The sequence below is a fragment of the Eumetopias jubatus genome, unplaced genomic scaffold (assembly GCF_037043125.1).
Source record: "Eumetopias jubatus isolate StellerSeaLion01/CBP00866 unplaced genomic scaffold, mEumJub1_p1.0 scaffold_16, whole genome shotgun sequence".
NCBI classification, from domain to species: domain Eukaryota; kingdom Metazoa; phylum Chordata; class Mammalia; order Carnivora; family Otariidae; genus Eumetopias; species Eumetopias jubatus.
The window spans coordinates 21603105-21621865 of record NW_028274822.1 but is presented as its reverse complement, the minus strand read 5'-3'; the positions used below and the strand labels follow the sequence as shown (position 1 = coordinate 21621865).

The following is an 18761-nucleotide window of genomic DNA, read 5'->3' as shown; positions in this document are numbered from 1 at the left end:
ACTAAATAGTGACTGTTTTACATCAGCCCCCTGGAGTTCTTGCATCTTTGTAAAGGGGCCCATGTGCTTTATTGTCCTCCATTTACACATTGCATTTCCACACGTTTCCATTTATAAAAGCAAAAACCTAGAACATTCTGATCTTTCCAATCTTCGAGGGATCAATATGTCAGTGGACATGACAAGACCAAAACTCATTTCATTGTACTACAAAATTGAGTTTGATTTTCCCTCTGCAAATTGTGGCATGTGCCTCAATTTGTCTGAGGACTGAGGACAAGGAGTGGGCGGAGGTGGCTGGACAGTGGACAGGAAAAGCATTTGACTTATATTTTATGGCTGGTTGGGAAATCATGTGTTCCTGCTATAACCCGATCTTTTTGACAGGCCTCATTTCAGTAAATATGCTATCACACAAAACTGCCAATAAATTACTATAACACATTAATACAATTGCATTCCCTGAGCCACTTGTAGGCCACCATTGGGGGTGTTCATCAAGGATACCACAGGAGTGTTCCATTCTGCTGAAATCAGTCACAGGGAGGTCATGGGAGATCAGACATCCTTACACAGGTGAAACAAGAGGGTCACTTTTCAGGCCAGTCAGGTCAAATAAGTCATTGGCACAGCCAAGTAGGAGAGATACGTTGATTTGACGTTATTGGGGCCCCAACCACTAATCAATTCTGATGGGGAAAACGACACTATCTCCTGTTACATTTCATCTCATATGTAAGATCATCTGTGTTTTCGTTGGTTTCGTTTCGTTTCGTTTCGTTTCTGTAGGTAGTTCCTTGAAGTTGTCCTGTCCTCATTCCTAACAGATTTTTTTTGACAGACGAAATCTAATTTCATTTGGTCTAGTCATCCTTAATTATCCCTTAGGAAAAGTAAGTCAAAATTGCCTTATATATCACCAGTGTTTATGACTCTGGAGCTACTTGGTGTTTTAATAAAGTACTATTTCCTCTAGGATGGGGTTCCAGTACTTAAACAGGAAAGAGCTCTTCTAATTGCCTCACAGGGGGAGAAATGATTGCTAGAGGAAACATTATGAGTAAGTCACATGACTGGCGTCTCATTTATAAATGACAAAACCAAAGCCTAAAAGACTAAGCAGCTTGCCCAAGGTCAACAATTGTGCTAATGGCCAAGTTAAAAGAATTCAGAGAAATAGAACGTTGAAGAGAAACAAAGGATTTTATTTAACTTTTTTGTGATGTGAATAGTTATTCTTAGATCAACCTCTCCCTCCGCACCCTATAAGAGAGCTTCTAGGATGATACTAGTTATTAAATAGCCTCCAGAAAGAATTGTTTCATGGAAGGTAGTTTGAGTTATTTAGCTTATCATTTGAATAGATGTTTTATTCCTTCATGTAGGCTAGATGGAGGAAAGAAGTTCTAGCAAGAGTAGTGACTAGCCAGGGATTCAGGACTAGCTCCTATCTGCTTAAACTCACTTGTCCAACCTGCCAATGTCCCTCTGCAGGACAGTAGGGAGCCAGGGAGCTGATATCTGTTGCTTTTCAGTACCACACACACACCACAGGTCGCCAGGGCTTTGGAGTCCAGTAATAAAAATAAAGAATAGAAGGAAATGTAAAATGAAGATAAAAGTTAAGGCACATGAGACTATTACTCAGATTGTGGTTTAGAGAATGTCAGGGTCAATGAGCATGAAAAACAAACAGCTGGTATTTCCTTAGAACTGCAAAAATCTATTGGGAGGAGGGAGGACAATTGAGTCAAAATCTGAGTCCTTTCAGAGGCCTTCTGCTAGATTAAAAAAAAAAAAATAAGAGAAAATATTTCACCAGAAATGGTTATATCAATATATAAAATTGAGGTTAATTATCGACTTATTCCAGTTAAACTCTGGCATTAAAGTATTGAGTTGCCACCTATATAATCATAAGAGAAAATGAAAAATATCTATTTTCAGAACTTTGTTACCAAGTAGACTACATAATTTGAAACCTATGATTTAAGAACATCCTTGGATTTTACTGAGGAGTGGGTGGCCTCATGGGTGCAAAAGAATGACAAGGAAAAGGGTGAGCAATAAGTTGTTTTCAAAGAAGCAAACATTCCTTTCACATTTCCTAAGAATGTCATAGGTCACATGGTTAACTTCAGCTATATAAATTTTGTTTTTTATGAAATATCTTGAGGGTCAAAGTGTCCTTTTTTTTTAAACAAGCTTATGTGAAATTAATAAGGCTAAGGCTCTGGATTTTGCCACCTTTTATAGTTTATAAAGGACATTTCCAAGTGAATTCATGCCTAGCAGAGAAGTAACTGTAATCACCGTCAATTGATGCAGAGCGAGACATTCAGAGAGGGTGAATAACTTATAACTTCTCTAGGATCACATGTCATTATCCTTGGGACCTTTACATAAGCCACAGTGGGCACTCAGTAAATATTTGTGGAGCTGATCAGAATAGAATAATAAAGGTAAGAGCCAGAAATTGAATTCAGGTCTTCAATTTCAAGTCGAATGATGATTACAGGTGAAGCAAAGCAACTTGAGAGTTGGCAAAAGGATTAGACAAGCCGAAAAAATTTCCAAAGTCACAACCATTTGATCCTAAAATATTATGTTCTGAACTATGAATAACATCTTATTCCAAAGCTGAATTAAATTGCATCGAGTGGAAAAAACGATAATGAAGCCACCACCCCTGGAAAACCTATTCACTAATTTAACATCCATACTACAATGGAGAATGGCATCTGCTTTATTCATAAGAAGAGGGAGTGCAGCTCAGTGGAAGGAGAGTCCTGAGTCTTTCCATTATGCCAATTTGGGAATTAATTTTCTTCCCCCGAATCCTACTTATTCTCACCTGTGAAACTTGATAGTCTTCCATATTTAAAGATGAATGAAACATACAAAATTCTAGCAGTCTTAATTACTGCAGAAACGAGAGTGGATATTCTCTCTGTATTTTTTCTTTGCTTTGTGAAAAAGTCTGAGTAAGAGAAGGGGTTTCACTCAAGTAGATTCTGAACTTCATAGTGTGCATTGTCAACTAGTATCAGGGTTCAGTTGCTTTGGGAGCAAGGGGAAATTTTGAAACAAATAAAAAGTGTTCACATAAACCTCTGTGTTAATGGACTACTGAAAATGTGTTGTGAAAAATCGAACACACTGAAAAAAAAAATCTCTGTGATATTAAAATAAAGTAAGAAAACCATTGTTAAAACCATTTAGAGCTCTACTCCTTCTGAATGTTTAGAATGTTTATCTTACTGGTAGGGACTTAATGGAGAATTCAAGTGCCCTGTTAAACATCCTGTGTACTTCCTAGCTAGGGTTGATGTTCTTATTACCAGGGTCTTTTTATTTACCAGAATGTCAAGGCTCCCAGGAAAGAATGCCTTTATCTTTTGTGGTAAAGGGATTGTAGCAAGCTGCTGCTACTTCCTTTCCTTCCTCCTTTCCTTCTTCTCCTTCTTCTTCTCTCTCTCTCCTCCTTCTTCTTTTGGTGAAAAACAATAAGTAAGCCCTATTGATTTCAAACTGAGAGACATATTATGACATAATTGCAGGTAGAGGCTTACAGGAATTAGGAATAATGATATTCGCAATGACACTCTTCACGTCTACTCCAAAGTGCCCTTCTTAAACATCATTCTTTCACATACCCCATCCTTTTACCCAGTTGTTTTTATCTTTGTACTTCTGTGGTTACCTGAGCCACGATTTTTTTAATAGAAATAGCATATTTCCAGCTATAATAATGTGTTGACCTAGACTACCTTTCAAGGTTGAGTTTGCTAATTTAAACTTGAGTTTCAGTCAGTGTTGCGTGTAAAATTATAGTTATTTGTTTGTTCTCTTTTCAGCTACTCTCTAGAGTGGTGTGTCAGTTAGTTTATAGAAATAGGCTGCTTTGTGTACATGATCTGAGCGGATGCCTACCCCAGTGCAGGACTAAAGGCAGCACAATGGGGCCATGTGATGAAGAATATACCCAATCTTTCCAGTCTCTTCTCTGGCAGGAGCCACGTAGGGCTAAAAGAGCATTTACAGGAAGAAAATAAGAAAACTGTAGGACCCAGCTTCCTTGCTCATTGGCTCAGTTAGCGTCAAATAAGTCATTTAACCTCTGTATGCTTCCATGTCTCACAACTATAAATGGTGAAAATAAAATCTAGTCTGGAAAGGGTTTGTTCATGTAAAATGAATTATACTAGTTAAAAATGTTAGCACTGCATCCAGGAGCTTCTGATTTGATATAAACTGGAGACCGCATTGCCTTATAAATTGGGCCTGGTGAAGTCTGCAACACCTTATATTCAGAAGCTGTAGGATCATGTGGAAGGGGGGGTTAAAAATAAATTTTAATGGTTTAGTGGCTGGGGAGACAAGATCTAACTCCAGAATGTTATATTTCACCACCAGTGTACGCACCAGAGAGAGGTCAGCCCTTGCACAAAGACAGAATGGTGAACAGACAAGAGCAGAGTGTCTGCTCAGAGTTGTCTGAATATTGTTTCCTGAGTCTAGAGAGAAGCATGGCCTCTTCCAGTTGAACAGGTCTTGTTCTCAAACTATAAATTTGTCCGACAGCCAGGAAGATCCCACCAGCCCCTTTAAATGACCAAATGGCATTAAATAGAATTCCCCCTCCAATTTCTTAATCTGTTTCTACCAATTGGTATGAAAGCCCATTCTTCAAACCCAGTAAGGATTTATGACCAAAAAGTGGATAGGTTTGGTGGTCACATGCTTGACTTTCTCTCTTAGAAACACTGCATTTCCTGAATTGCTTCTCAGGATGAACCACTTTGACGTGACTAAAGCCCATGGAATTTCCAGATCCCAGCTCTAATATCTGACTTAGCTATTCCCTGCATTAAGTCTCTGCAAAGAGAATAAATAACAGGGCAAGGAAGGAACAAAGTGAGGAGCAAGAATTGAGCTATTGAAAGTGGGAAAAAGAAGTTATTTCTCATTGAATATATGTAAAATATTACTGACACCTTTGTCTTCTCATTTATGAATAATATAATTTCTTTTACTAGGAATATTATATATGTATGATTCATTTCCAAATGTGATTTGACATGTAAGTTTTTAATTCTAAACTCTCCAATGAACATGACTATCTAAATCCGTTCTTCTTAATTTTTTTTTCCGTACTTCTTAAATTTTACATGCCTGGGAGTCACCTGCAGACCTTATTAAAACGCAGGTTCTGATTCAGTGGCTCTGAAGGAGAGCCTGAGACTCTGCATTTCTAAGATGATTCCAGAAGTTGCTGACGCTGCCACTCTGTAGATCACACTTTGAGTAATGAGGTTCTAGAACATACCACGTGTCCTTCACCTGCAGTTCATGGAATAACTCAGGGGTTTTGTAACTCATTTGAAATTACATTCACACGTGTGTGTATGTGTGTGTGTGTGTGTGTGTGTGTGTGTGAGCGAGCACATGCACATTTTTCCCAGCGAGTGCATTTATAGCTTTTGTTAGAGTTTCAAACTGTTCCTTATCTATAACAAGTTAAGGACCATTTACCCTGCCACTTTGTCATCATCCTGCCTTTAGGCACAGCTGTGCAGTGTAAACAACAAAGTGTTTTTTGTTTTGCTTCATTTTGTTTTTGTTTTTTAGACCAATCCAAAAGCCTTTAGTAAGAAGTAAATTTCTGGAATCTAAGGGCTGAACATGTTGGCCCTGCTCAAATGAAATTCTGCAAAATTAAGTCATTCATTTTCTTGTGCAAGCACCTGGGGCCTTAGTGTATATTTGTTGATGCCTGATGAAGGAATTAAATTAATATTTTAATGTCTTAAAAGAGATCCCACCTCTGAAACTGTCTCTTTTCTGTTGTTTTTTAAATGAAGACTAATAGATAAGATTCATAACCATCTGTGATAAATTTTCTCCAGTAAAAGAGGTTCTGTGGAAACTGAGATGCATTGTCATTTAAGGAGGTCATCATAACCTGTCCGTGGCACCCCATGTTCTGGTGTGTGATGGAAAGTGCTTCAGCAGAGGCTGAATGATTACACACACATTTCCTCAAACAGGGACGCATTGTGCAATGAAAATGTCAGATTCCGCCAGCATCATACCAGGGTGATGAGCATATGAAATCTATAAAATATATTTAAGAAAATTTTTTTGATGGTGGTAGGTAAGTGAACCTATACACAGTGGTAATAGAAATCACAGAGAAAGGGCAGGAATAAAAGAAATGTTTATTTGAGTACTGAAGAAGTTAGGTTGTATTATATGATATCCTGAAAAATGTCATCAGGAATCATTTATTGGGCGATAAATCATTCTAAGGAGTAAATATATTTTTGAGGAGACTTGGTGTTAATAAAGAGCTGGTGTGAGGGAGGAGAGTTTTTAAAGAAAAAGAACCTGCTTCAATAAATGTTTGAGCAATTAAAGTCTTCCTCTCTCTGTGCCCCTTCTTTCTCCTTCTGTCCCTCTCCCCACCAAACTCTTTCTTTTTCTTTCTTTTACATTAAAAGCTTATTTGGTTGTCCCCCTCGCCCCCACATCACAGCTTCTTAATTTAAGTGGTAACAGGTCCTATACAAGTACCTACCAGTACCTGAGTATTTGAATTTGAGAAATTATAGATCAGAGAGAGGAACAATGATAGAATATTGGGAAGTACCATGAGAAAAATGCTTAAAGACTTTTTTCCTAGATTTCTTGATGTTTTTAATGTTTGAGAATTTTCTGCACATATTTACCTTTCTCCTTGTACCCCCGGGTTAGACATGGTGCAGGATCCAGTTTCTGAAAACTGTGCCAGTCGAGGGGCCATGTCCGCTGTCCAGGCTCTGTCCCCCTCCCCTCCTCCAGCTCCAATGCGCTCACTGTCTTCCAGCTGCCACATAGTCAGTCCCTTCTTAGTTAGTTCCTGCATGTATTCTTAGATTTTTATCTCTTTATTCATTCTACATGTAGTATGACTCTAATGAAATATTTCACACTTCCGTGGCTTATCGTCCCAAGCCAACATTTAATATCATAATAGACACCAATTTTCAATATTCTTTAATATCACAATAAAACCTAATATATGCTGGGTCCCAGTAGATACTCAAGAAAAAAATGAACTGATTCTAACCATGGTGATCTGTTTGCAGATTTCGTTATTGACAATTGCTGTTCACAAGCATTTAACCGTGAATTTGCTATCTTATATAATGTTCACAGAAACACAAAGAGGAAAGTAGTGACTCATGAGGAACCTTGGGATCAGAGAAGATAAAATAATTCATTCAGTTATATCATATCGAAATGTCAGGGCCAAGATTTGAACCTAAGATTTTCTCAAACCAAAGTCTGCTTTTCTGAACAACTATATAATCATATACATAAAGGGCCAATGACTATGTAATTAGTAATGTCACAAATAATAAACATTCCACTTATATTTTAGCATCTCCCTTAATATGTAAATATATATATATATCTGTATATATATATAGAGACAGAGAGAGAGACAGAGAGAGAGACAGAGAGAGAGAGAAAGAGAGAGAGATTATTTTTTCTAGATATTCTAATACTATTCCATGACATAAAACTCCAGATACATTCACAGAAGGAAAAGGAAAAAAAAAATGGACTTTGTTTTATTTGTTTTCTCCGTGTATTATTTATATTTGCATTAGCTTTTATTTTGTCATTTTTTTTGTTTTCCTTTCCAAATATGTATCGATTACATATTTTTCATACTTGAATTGACCCAACACATCCAACTAAAGAAAGTTTTATTTCTCATCGGAAGACTAAAATAAATATTTATATAAATGTCAAAAACCCAGAGATACTATGGGCTTATTTCTTAGGCCAGTACAAGATATCCAATAGCCTATTTTTCAGAACTAGCTTCCAATCATCTTATTATAGATATGAAATATTCAGAAACTTCATGCTGTAGAACATGCCAAATATTGAAAAGTTACGGAACATTGCATAACAACATATTTTCCTTATAAATAATTTCCCACATATGGACTTGAAGAGATCTTTCTGGCCCAGCATGACAAGGATTAGTCAGAATTTTTCATTGACATTTTGTTCCACTGCAAATAAAGAATAAAATCTCAATTAACTAGTATCTTTGGGGAATAGAGTATTCTCAGGAAATTGTATTTCTGGATAGCTCAGGGTAAAATAGACATCATTTTATAATAAAAAATATTTATCAGTTGGCAATCCTATGATAGCTATAAACTAAGGACTATGAAGAACGCTATTCTGCGCGTGTCTTGTCCGTAAATCCCACACCATCTCTGCAAAGTAGACCATGTCGTTTTATATGCAATGGACCCAGAGTATAGGAGAATCAAATAACATCTCCAAGGTCACAGTTCCTAAAGTGCAGGGACAGGATGCACGGCTGGCTAGTTCGGCGTGATGGCAAACAATCCAGACACGTACCAGGAAGGGCCAGAGTGAGGAAAACGCCGAGGATGGTAGGTGATGCTCTTTTGCTAGAGAGAATGATTCCTAGAATCTTCATGAGATAAGAAGCTGGGAAAAGGCAAGGTAGTGACTTAGGAGAATCAAATCACAAACTGAGATGAAGATGGAAAGTGTGTAATGTAGATTGATGAAAGTGAGAACTGATAGAAGAGACAGCTGCAGCACTTATCTTCCAAAAGAAGAAACAGGCAATTGAGTGAATAATTGGCTATGAAGAATGAGAGAGAAAGTGAGGTCCAAGGTGACTCAGTTCCTTGAATCCTGTGTCATGAGGAACACAGTTGTAAACAAATGGAAAGAGGGAAGTGAGCTTCCCTCTACTCCATGAGAGGGAAGGCAGAATCGGAGACAGTGGAGTTTGTTGAGCCCAAAGGGGCAGGGGCATCTCAGTGGAGCGAGATAGTGAGTGTAGGGAACTAGGAGGAATTCAAGAGGGAGTCACAACTGACGAGTGGATCAGAGAATCATTTTCAGAGAAGTGAGAGCTTTAGCACACGGTAGATAAACGACAACACCCAGAGAAAGAATTTGACGGAAAAGAAAGACATTTGAAAAATGAAATTTAAGGTAAGTCTACATTTTATGAGGGAGTAAAGAAAGAGGTACTAGAGGTAGGAGAACGATATAATTTTTCAGAAGCCAAGAAGGGAGAACATTTCAAGGAAAAGGCAGTTTTAAACACACTAGTTCCTTGATTCAAAGTTGCCATCATTTTTTCCTTCCAATATTTTATTATAAAAATATTAAATGCTCAGAAAAATTGTACAGTGAACTTCCCTATACCCACCACCTAGATTCTATATTTTTGGCTCATATATATTCATCTATCCATGCACCTTAATTTTTGATGTATTTCAAAGGATATTGCAGACATCATTCACTTTACCCCTAAATACCTCAGCAATTATATAAAGATGCTATTGCCTTGGAGTATTCCATTGATTTAGTTAAATAATTTAAAGGGAAAAAATAAAAACTATAATAACTATACAGAATCAATTGTAAGAAGCATTCCAGTTTCAGGAATATTGCTGTGAAGCTTAGAACTGAGAAAACATAATGCTAACAGATCCTATAGAGAGACTTATAAGGCAGATCTCCATTAGGCTGAAAAATTATGATAGTATTTATGACCTTTATATCTGACATTTCTATAGATTGGTGAGGTCAAAAGCCAGGTGTCTGAGAGAGCCGTGGTGAATAAATAAATAGGTAATATGCAAGTGTAGACAACCCCTAAAAGTGTGGCAGCAAAATACAGAAAAGAAGTTGGCTTCTCCATGGACAAAATGGAAATGCTTACTTAAGTAGATTTCTTCAATGGCACACATGCTCTTTGGGGTGGAAGTGGTGATGGTGTTTAACTTACAGTTAAAAATATTTTTAAATTATATGATCATTGACTTACATGATCACCTCGTTGACTAAGTAAGTTACTTGGAGTTTTTAAAATGTTCTTGTGCCATGAATACTATTCATGTTGTGTTTTGGTCAGTCTGAAAGGTATACTTGTAAAAGTTAGAAGAGATTGGGTTAATATGATAGTGTACTAACCCCAAAATGTAATCTGAATGTTATATTTCTGGCCATAGTGTCTTAATATCCATTTGTGGGTGTGGGTGTGGGTGTGTGTATGTGGAAGAGACAGAGGGAGAGAGACAAAGAAAGAGAGAGAGAGACAGAGACAAAGAGAGATTTGATGACTGCTACTAAAAAACAAAACCAGATTTTAAAAATCAAGTATATCAGGATATTATGAAATCTGGGTCTGAATAACCAAGATTATATCATAAAAACAGAATCTTCTGTGGCTAATTGTCTTTATAAAAGGAACTATTTCCAATATTGACAAAATAATTGATTTTTGGAAAGTAAGTATCATTGTATTTATACATCATGTGAAATATAGCATGAATGCAATCTATTGCATACTAATGTGGATGAATTTGGGAATGATGATATTCTGCATGGAGTACATAATTACAAAAGTTGTGTGAGACTGATGTCTGGATTTCTGTATTGTTTCTGCATTGTTCTAAGGTTTTCATACAATGATATGGAAACTTTATGCAGTGTCACTTGTCTTTATGAATCCAGAATGTAGTTCTTCTGAAGTTTGATCACTAGCATATCAGCAAAACTGAGATAATACAAGGGTTTTTAAGCCTCGTTTCAGTAGAAAACAGAATTGACAATGTTCTTCCTGTGAGCACAAAACATCTGAATCGATGAACTGATGTAAATAATGAGCTCAAACCTGTTGCTTCTTGTTGCAAATAGAGTAGAAAAAGTTAGAAAAAAATAATCAGCTTGGGAGGAGGACACAAATTTCCCTTTAATAACAAACTATCCGAAAATGATCTGGAATATCCACAAAATTAACTGAGAGGCCTCTTGACTTTGACATTATATGCAGAAGGGCATAGGAAGTCACCGTGGACCTATTAACTTGAGCTGTGGGAGCCTGCCAATAAACAACACGGGTGTTTAGTTTTGATTTTGTACTTTTTATTTTGTTAATACATGGTCCAGGAACCTCAGAAAAACATCCAAAGAAGAGGGGAGACCTCGAACTGTTCTGGTGAATTCATTTCTCAAGATCTTTGATGATTTTCCTGAAACCTTTCTTATTCCAGAAGGTATCTAAATCAAGAAGCAGCAGAAACAAGCAGAATTATGAGTGCAGAGTCTCTCCTCTTGTTGTTGTCTTGTTTCCAGGAACAAATTCTACAAAGTATGATGTCAGCTCTACCCTGTATGAATTAGACACTGACATAGGTCCTAAGGACAATAAGACACGTTAGACAATGTTTTTGTCCTTGAGGACTTCTTGTCCCTCCTTTTCTTAGTCACTATTTCCCAACATAAACATTATAGAATGACTATTTATCAACTTAGCTCCCTTTAAATCCCTCGGTAAGGCTCTCCTTTACCCATTATAAATGCAACTAAACACTTCCCCTGTATACAGGATTTTTCTGGATTCAAAGCCATCTGGGACAATGTTAACCTCATGTCTTCAACCCAGTTGGTCACCTCAAGCATATCCTCAGTGTTTCCCTTATTTTTGAAGAGAGGTGGGAAGGTTAGGAAACGAACACAAAGCTTCGGTCCCCAGAAGGGACACTGAGGTATGTTCCTCACCTTTAAAATAGGACACACATTGTAGACTAAGTGCTTTAAGACTGATGCCAAAGCTTACATACTTGAAATTCAATCACACATGAGGAATGCTGGAGGCTGTTGTATCTAAGTAAATACAGCCACTCGCTTTTTGTTCAATATATTGTCAACATGAAAAGGTAGAGAATATTACACATTTCCCATGTACGTGTTTCTTATCTCTTCCAGAGCCTCAAAAGCTCCTTGTGTGTGAGAGGTGTGTACAAGTATATACTTCCATTTCACCCCAGACATCCTGAGTCTGTACAGAGTTGTTATTTAATAGTAAATACGGGTTAGAGTGATATTATGGTTCACATAGAAACGAGACTGAGAGAGGACATTTCATTTGTCAGAATGGGTCAGAGACCAAGTAGAGATGTGAACCCAAGCCTCTTCCCAACTACTCATTTTGTCTATATTCTTAAGGGTGATGAAGTGGAAAATGAGACAGGAAATAGGAAAAAGTAGGCAAGGATGGGAAAATTAATATTGAAATCAAAGTCATGCTACCCACTGGCCTCTGATTTGACCCACGGGACACTGTTCACTACATTCCTGCTGCAGCCTATTCCAGCATTTCTCACCAAGAGTAATTTTACTTGGGAGAACCCTCTGCAGAGAGATGCTAGCAGGAGTTTGCACCTGGCAGTCATACATTATGTACCTAATGAGCAAATGAAATGTTTAATAACTGTACTGTGAAAATAAAGCTTAAAACAGTAAATTCCTGCTGAGGCTGCTTATCTACACCTGATGCACATGGCTGGGCCATCTCAGATCTTCAGGTTCATTTGTATTTTATCCCCTCAGTGGGTCCTGCTGAGGAGAGTAACATTAAAACCAAAGCAGTGCTCACTTAATTAGTTGTATATTGGCGTAGACCCATTTATTTAGCATATGGAACATCATGTGTTCTACCTAAGGGTCACCTGAAACACTTCTTCAACATGCACCCTGGGTAGGGGCAAATCTATAGTGGTTTCAGATGGAGCATTTGTAAATTTAAATTTTTCAATTAATCATGGATAATGTAAACTCACTGTAATTTAACACTGCCTATTTTTAGTCGAACTGTCCATTATTAGTTTGAAATAAAAAAGCAAAACAACCATAATTGTTATGCTTTTCATTAATAACTTTAAGAGAAAATGATAGAACTTTTTTTTCTAGAAAGTACAGTTTAACTCATAAGTTACTATAACTGAATTTTAAGGATTTACTTGCTGGAGATTTCTTTCAATTCATTTTTTTTTTTACCATGGATTAACTAGTGCTTCCTGAATCTTAAGGAGAGCAAAGAAATCCAAATGTAAAGTTCGGTACGGGTAGAGTAGCTGTATTCTCCTTCCTTGTATAATGTTATAGTCAATAGCTTAAAGATTAAATTGTTTGACCTTTATAGCTCTAAAGAAATCGAGACCCAAAGAAAGTAGGCTGTTGAGCCAAAGTTACAAAACTATATGACTCGGTCTCTGAAGTCCCAGGTTAGGACTCTTCCTCAATATTTAGATGTTTATTTTAACACACATTCTGTGCTTGGAATTTATTGCGTAGATCATACATACTTTACTATCATGGGAAAAAAAGTAAATAATACAGGAAATCGGAAACCTTTTCTCATGAAGACCAGCTTGGTCTTCAGAATTGGGAAACCCTCATCTCTCAAAGGCCTGTCTGCAGAAAGAGAATTTTTCAGAGACCCAGCGCCAACCCTCTTATCACTTGCTGCCGCCCTCAGCTTACACAGGTATTCTTGTTCACATCTGAAAGTCATTCTTCATATTTAGGAGTGATCACAGAGGATCTTGACTGACAGGTTAAGATTATATTAAATTAACGGCTGAGAGCCATGAAAATAATTCATTTAACTTTTGTCTTTCATTTGCTTTTGCTTTCATATATTGCTCTGATAAAACTCATAGAAGTTTCATTGAAATTCTTTTTTGTGTTTAGACCAATTATCAACATAAGTTCAGTTCTCCAAAGCAAAGAAATAAATATGAAGATTTCTCTGTTGGTTACTCCCTAGATCTACAAAGAATAGGAAAAACTCTCAAAAACTCTATCATTGCTCAACATTGAAGAACAGAAGTTTAATACCCTGGTATAAATGCTTTTTCTAATTCTTACTGTTTCCATTAGTTCTTTGGGAAGGTAAGATTGTGGTTCTCTTTCAGTGTGTCCAAACACCACTGGGCACAACAAAGGCCACCATGCCTTACGGCGGCCCATGAAGAGGAATGAGTACACAGAGAATAGGGGGCACAGGACTGCAAGAACAAAGTTGGCTTTTAAACTGGTTTCTGAGGAGAGTGTAGAAAAGGCAAAATAGCAGCAGAGGAAATGTGGCAATCACCCCACCACCAGCACCCTGTTACTGAAATCTAGGAAGGTTCAATATGAGGGAACGGACTCAAAATGAATGGTGCCCCAACAATCCCAATTCATCAGTAGGTGGGGGGCAGCAAGATGGTTCCCAGTGTCCTCTTCAGATCAGACTGAGCTCCCAGCTGCCACTTTCTAATATGAATGCTAAATAATTACCCTGTTTTCTCACTTGAGCAGAGCTCATGCCATGAGACTGGAGATTGTATAAAAAGATGTTTCCTTGGTTTGAATGGTGTTGAAAATGGATTCAGCAATGAATCATGGAACACTACATCAAAAACTAATGATGTAATGTATGGTGATTAACATAATAAAATTAAAAAAAGAGAAAGAAAATGGATTCGGAATTTAACCATTGGGGCAAGCCACTGGTAAGTTGTCTAGCACAAGGTGAAGGATTAAAGGCATGTCTCGTGGTCCTGTGGAAGGATAGGGATGCAGATTAGAAAATCCAGACGGGAGCCACTAACACAAGGAGAACTACAAGTACATAAGTAAGGAGAGAAGCTCAGCATGGGGAGCCCGTAAGGACCCATTGTTCACCAGTGTCCAGGCTTGAAACATTGGCGGTTCAGAGGAGAAAATGCTGAATCTACCAAAACACAAACATAGCATAGGAGCAGAGTTAGTGCCCACCCAAGAGAATGGGCATCAGCTTTTGAATACAGCATGTTTTCATAGAAGTCTTTGTTTTACAACATCTGCTCCCCTTTACTAAAGGGCAGTTTTGAGACCAACGTTATCTTTTTGGCTATTGGTAAATCTCTCCTGGGAAATGTCCCTCATAGTCTTTTCTTAGTTCCCCATCCAGCAAAGGGAAAGAAAAATATTTAAGGCCATAAAGTACATCAGACAAACCCTGCTAATAATGAACTCTAAACACTGTTCAAATTCTTCGCCTATCCTGGAATTTTATTGAAATTAATTTGACCTTGATCCTTTGATCTCCAGGGATCTTGGTGTTCTGTTCAGCAACATAAAGGGAAGGTCACTAGATGAACTCCAAGAGCCCTTGAGGGGACAGCATTCTGAATTTCTTTGAAATTTGTGAATATTACTTGAGAAAAGGCAGCTACTTGAGGTTTAAACACTCTGTGTGGTCTTTGAAGCCAAGACACTGTCTTTAGTTTCTTTTGTAAAATGCAGCGTCTTGAATATTGTTCAACACTCAGTAGGTTCCGGAATGTATAACTGTTGCCTAGACACTAGAGAAAATCAATTATAATGACCTTCTTTCTAATAGGTCTGAGTTATGGTACTCTCTAGGCATACTTGCATCATATTGTAATACTATAAGTATTTTAGATACAATATAATGCACTGTGGATCCGCCCAAGTGTTTAAGCTCCAGGACAGAAAATACACCATTAAAATATACTTTTATAGTGGGAACTGTAATTTTTCCACATGCAAAACCACACAAAAAGGTAGTCAAATAAACATTAGGGAATTTTACAGAACAGCCTAATAAATTCTAAAATAATCTTTATTTTTGTGTGTTTCCTGGTATAAAATAGGCCCAGCTTGTTTGAATTTCCTACATAATAAGCCCTGCCTTTGTCATTGACTTCTTCTTGTGTCATTCTCTGTAGATATCTATGTTAAAGTGAATTGATTCACAATATGCGTTAGATATTCACTGCATGTGTTTAAGAGTTAAATTTTTCAAACATAGTTTAGTTTATTAAAAATCTTAAACCAAGGGGGAGCCTGGGTGGCACAGTCGGTTGAGCGTCTAACTTGTGGTTCTGGCTCAGGTCATGATCTCAGGGTCATGAGAAGGAGCCCCTGTTGGGTTCTGAGCTCAGGGCAGAGTCTGCTTGAGATTCTCTCTACCTCTCCCTCTGCTCCTCCCTCTCGTGCTCTCTGTCTCTAAAATAAATACATAAATCTTTAAATATACATATATATGTATAATAAAAATTTCAAAGCTAAAAAAATTTAAAATATAAAATAGATTTCATAATCAAGAACACCCAAGTCAAAATCGTAGCAAAAATAAATAGATAAAAGATATGTCCAGAAATCTGTGTTAGTTTTTAAAATGCACCTACTCTATTAAATATAGGGAAGGAAGAGGTGGCTCATGGAACGTTCTAAGAGAAGCAGCTTTCTATGGCAATAAAGCTAAACTCAGGTTTAAGCAGAATATGGTGAACATTCTAGAAGAGAAGATAAGCATAATTCAGGAAATGTGACTCAAAGTAGGGGTTCACTAGATCGATTCTCAAGGTTCACCAGTCCTCAATAAAATTCCTCTTTAAACTTTGTGCTTTCACTTAAGTAATCACCTACAATATTAATGTGAACTACGCATATTGGAGCCTCTGGAGAGCCATTTTATAACACCACTTTGCCAGGGGTTTTAGTTCTGCCTTTGTATTTGAGCTTAGAACTAAGTTAGCTCCAGAAACATTGCATTTATAGTCAGAAGCTAAAGAGAAAATGACAGAGGGAGACTTAATATACAAAGAGTTTGTTCACATCCAGTGGAGACCAGCTGGCATTACATTCTCCAGAAGAAAGAAGGTTTTCCTGTTATTCAACCAGAGGAAATTGGTAGTCTTAAACTGAGCATATAAGACCAACCCAAAATGACTTGTGCCATAGCAGTCAGTACCACATTTATATGGCTGTTTTGTTTTAGCCAAACCAACTCGTTCATCATATTAAATTAATGATGTTAATTGAAATAGTGCTATTTTTCTAGGACTTTGCTATTTAATTTTAAATGTGTTTTGGTTTTATAGTTTAGTATAAGAATTACAAGTTTATAAAAGCTCTGCCACGTGTTCTGCTTGTATATATTTAAATAGCATAGTAATAAAAGTAGTTTAAATCGATGCTGGAGTTTATTAGAATGTTGTTTCCCCCTTTATGTTAAAACGCAATTCAACCATGAGAAAACACAGAACAATATAATAAGTAGTTTCTACCCTGAAGTTACTTATAGTCTTTGAACTAGATCTCATGGTCTTCTACATTGCTTCTTCAAAAAGCTAACTTCAATTGGATGGGCTAGATCAACCTATTAATGATAAACCCTTAATTTGCTCAGTGGAGTTAGATAGATCTTGGTACAAACCTACCTGCCCTTTCCTAAATGTGTGAGCTTGGGTAAGTTACTTTGTTTCTTCTCTCCACTTTAACTGTGGACTAAAAATTCACATATTGTTTTGACAATTAAATATTCGTAATAGGTTGCCCTCTTTGAACAAGTTATAGGGATCAGCCCCTTTAATTACATAATCTTATTTAATCCCTCCCAAATTATCATTCCCATTTTACAGAAGAAGAAACAGGCTAACAGATGTTAAGTCAGTTGACCAAGGGATTACATGGCTAGTGCATAGTTGAGCTTTCCAGGATCTGAATTTAGACTGGACTGATAAATCCCAAATTCTTCCCCACTATGTTTTTTGGCCTAAAATGACTTAAAGTGCTTACCATAGGTCTGGAGCTTAGTAGACACTCAGTAAATATTATTTCCTCTCTTAAAGAAAATGATTCACATTCCTCCTGTTTCTATATTTCTTTTCATCTGAGCTACCAAAAACTTAAGATCACCCTCTAGTGATAAGTCACTCCAACTGCAAACTTTTGATCCCTGAAGTTTAAGAGTGAAAGAATATAAGTATGAAGGAATTCATGCTAGGCCATATAAATATGAAGCTATGAGAAAAGGTGCTATATTATGATTTATCATTATTTTGGGTAGCATATACCTAATTGCTGGCCTCTTAGACTGTTCTCATTATTTTTTCCCAATAAACAAATGCCCACAATTTAATTGTAAAATAACCTCTGAGTTTTATTAACTGGAATTATATTTACCAAAGTATGATCAGAACAAAACAGTTTCCCCAAAATACATATTAACAGACCATTGGGATCATTAGAACTCATTGTTGATGATACAAAAGAACTCAAGCAAACTTCTTTCCGTGGTTTAATTCAATACCCTCTGTGTTGAGGTTTTGGTTACAAAGCTCAGAATGACAAAGTCCTTAGGTATGTGAGGTATACTAGCCAATTCAATAAGCCTTCATAAAACCTTTATTTTAGGCTATAAGGACAAATTATATTAATTACTGCTATAAGCTAAGCAGGATTTATAAGGCAAATTTCAGATCCAAAAACAAAAGGTAGCCATTATAACAGACAGAAATGTCATCTAGTAGAAATTCAGCAATTCTCACAAATGATTTTGTTTTATTGAGAGAAGCTATACTGATCAGGACAGAATAATATCTTTTTTCTTTCCCAAAAGAGAATTAATAATGAGAGTCTATGAGTTTAGCCAGTAGGACTTTCTTTTACTATAACAACTAATAGTCATTTATAGGTCAAGAGTGACCATCTCTTTTAACTGTACAAATATTCCTTGATGCTGTTAAACAATTGAGGCTTTGCTTAGGCAAGCTAGCATAGGGCTTTCTGGCCCAAAGCTGGGACTGGCACCAAATGAGTTCCACTGACACTCTGTAGGGTATGATGAACAGTCTGGAGCTCCCAGGCAACCTTTCACAGCATGATTTGGAATCCACTTGAAATTACATATGACTGGTGGAGCTTCGTCTGGAGAGGTCTAATCAGAATTTGTCTTCCATTCAATAGAAATAAAATGAGCCCATTCATTGTGTCATAATTCATCTCTATACTACAGAATGAACAATAACCTAAAATCAATGGCAACCCACTGGAGTTGGCTTCCACGCTTGAGAGATTGCTCC

At 37.0% G+C, this 18761-nt stretch overlaps 1 protein-coding gene across 1 annotated transcript in view; it reads left to right on the top strand.

The window, feature by feature from the left end:
* The window catches only part of DCC (DCC netrin 1 receptor), a 750254-nt gene that overhangs the window by 727035 nt on the left and 4458 nt on the right, over positions 1–18761 (top strand). The window lies entirely within an intron of this gene.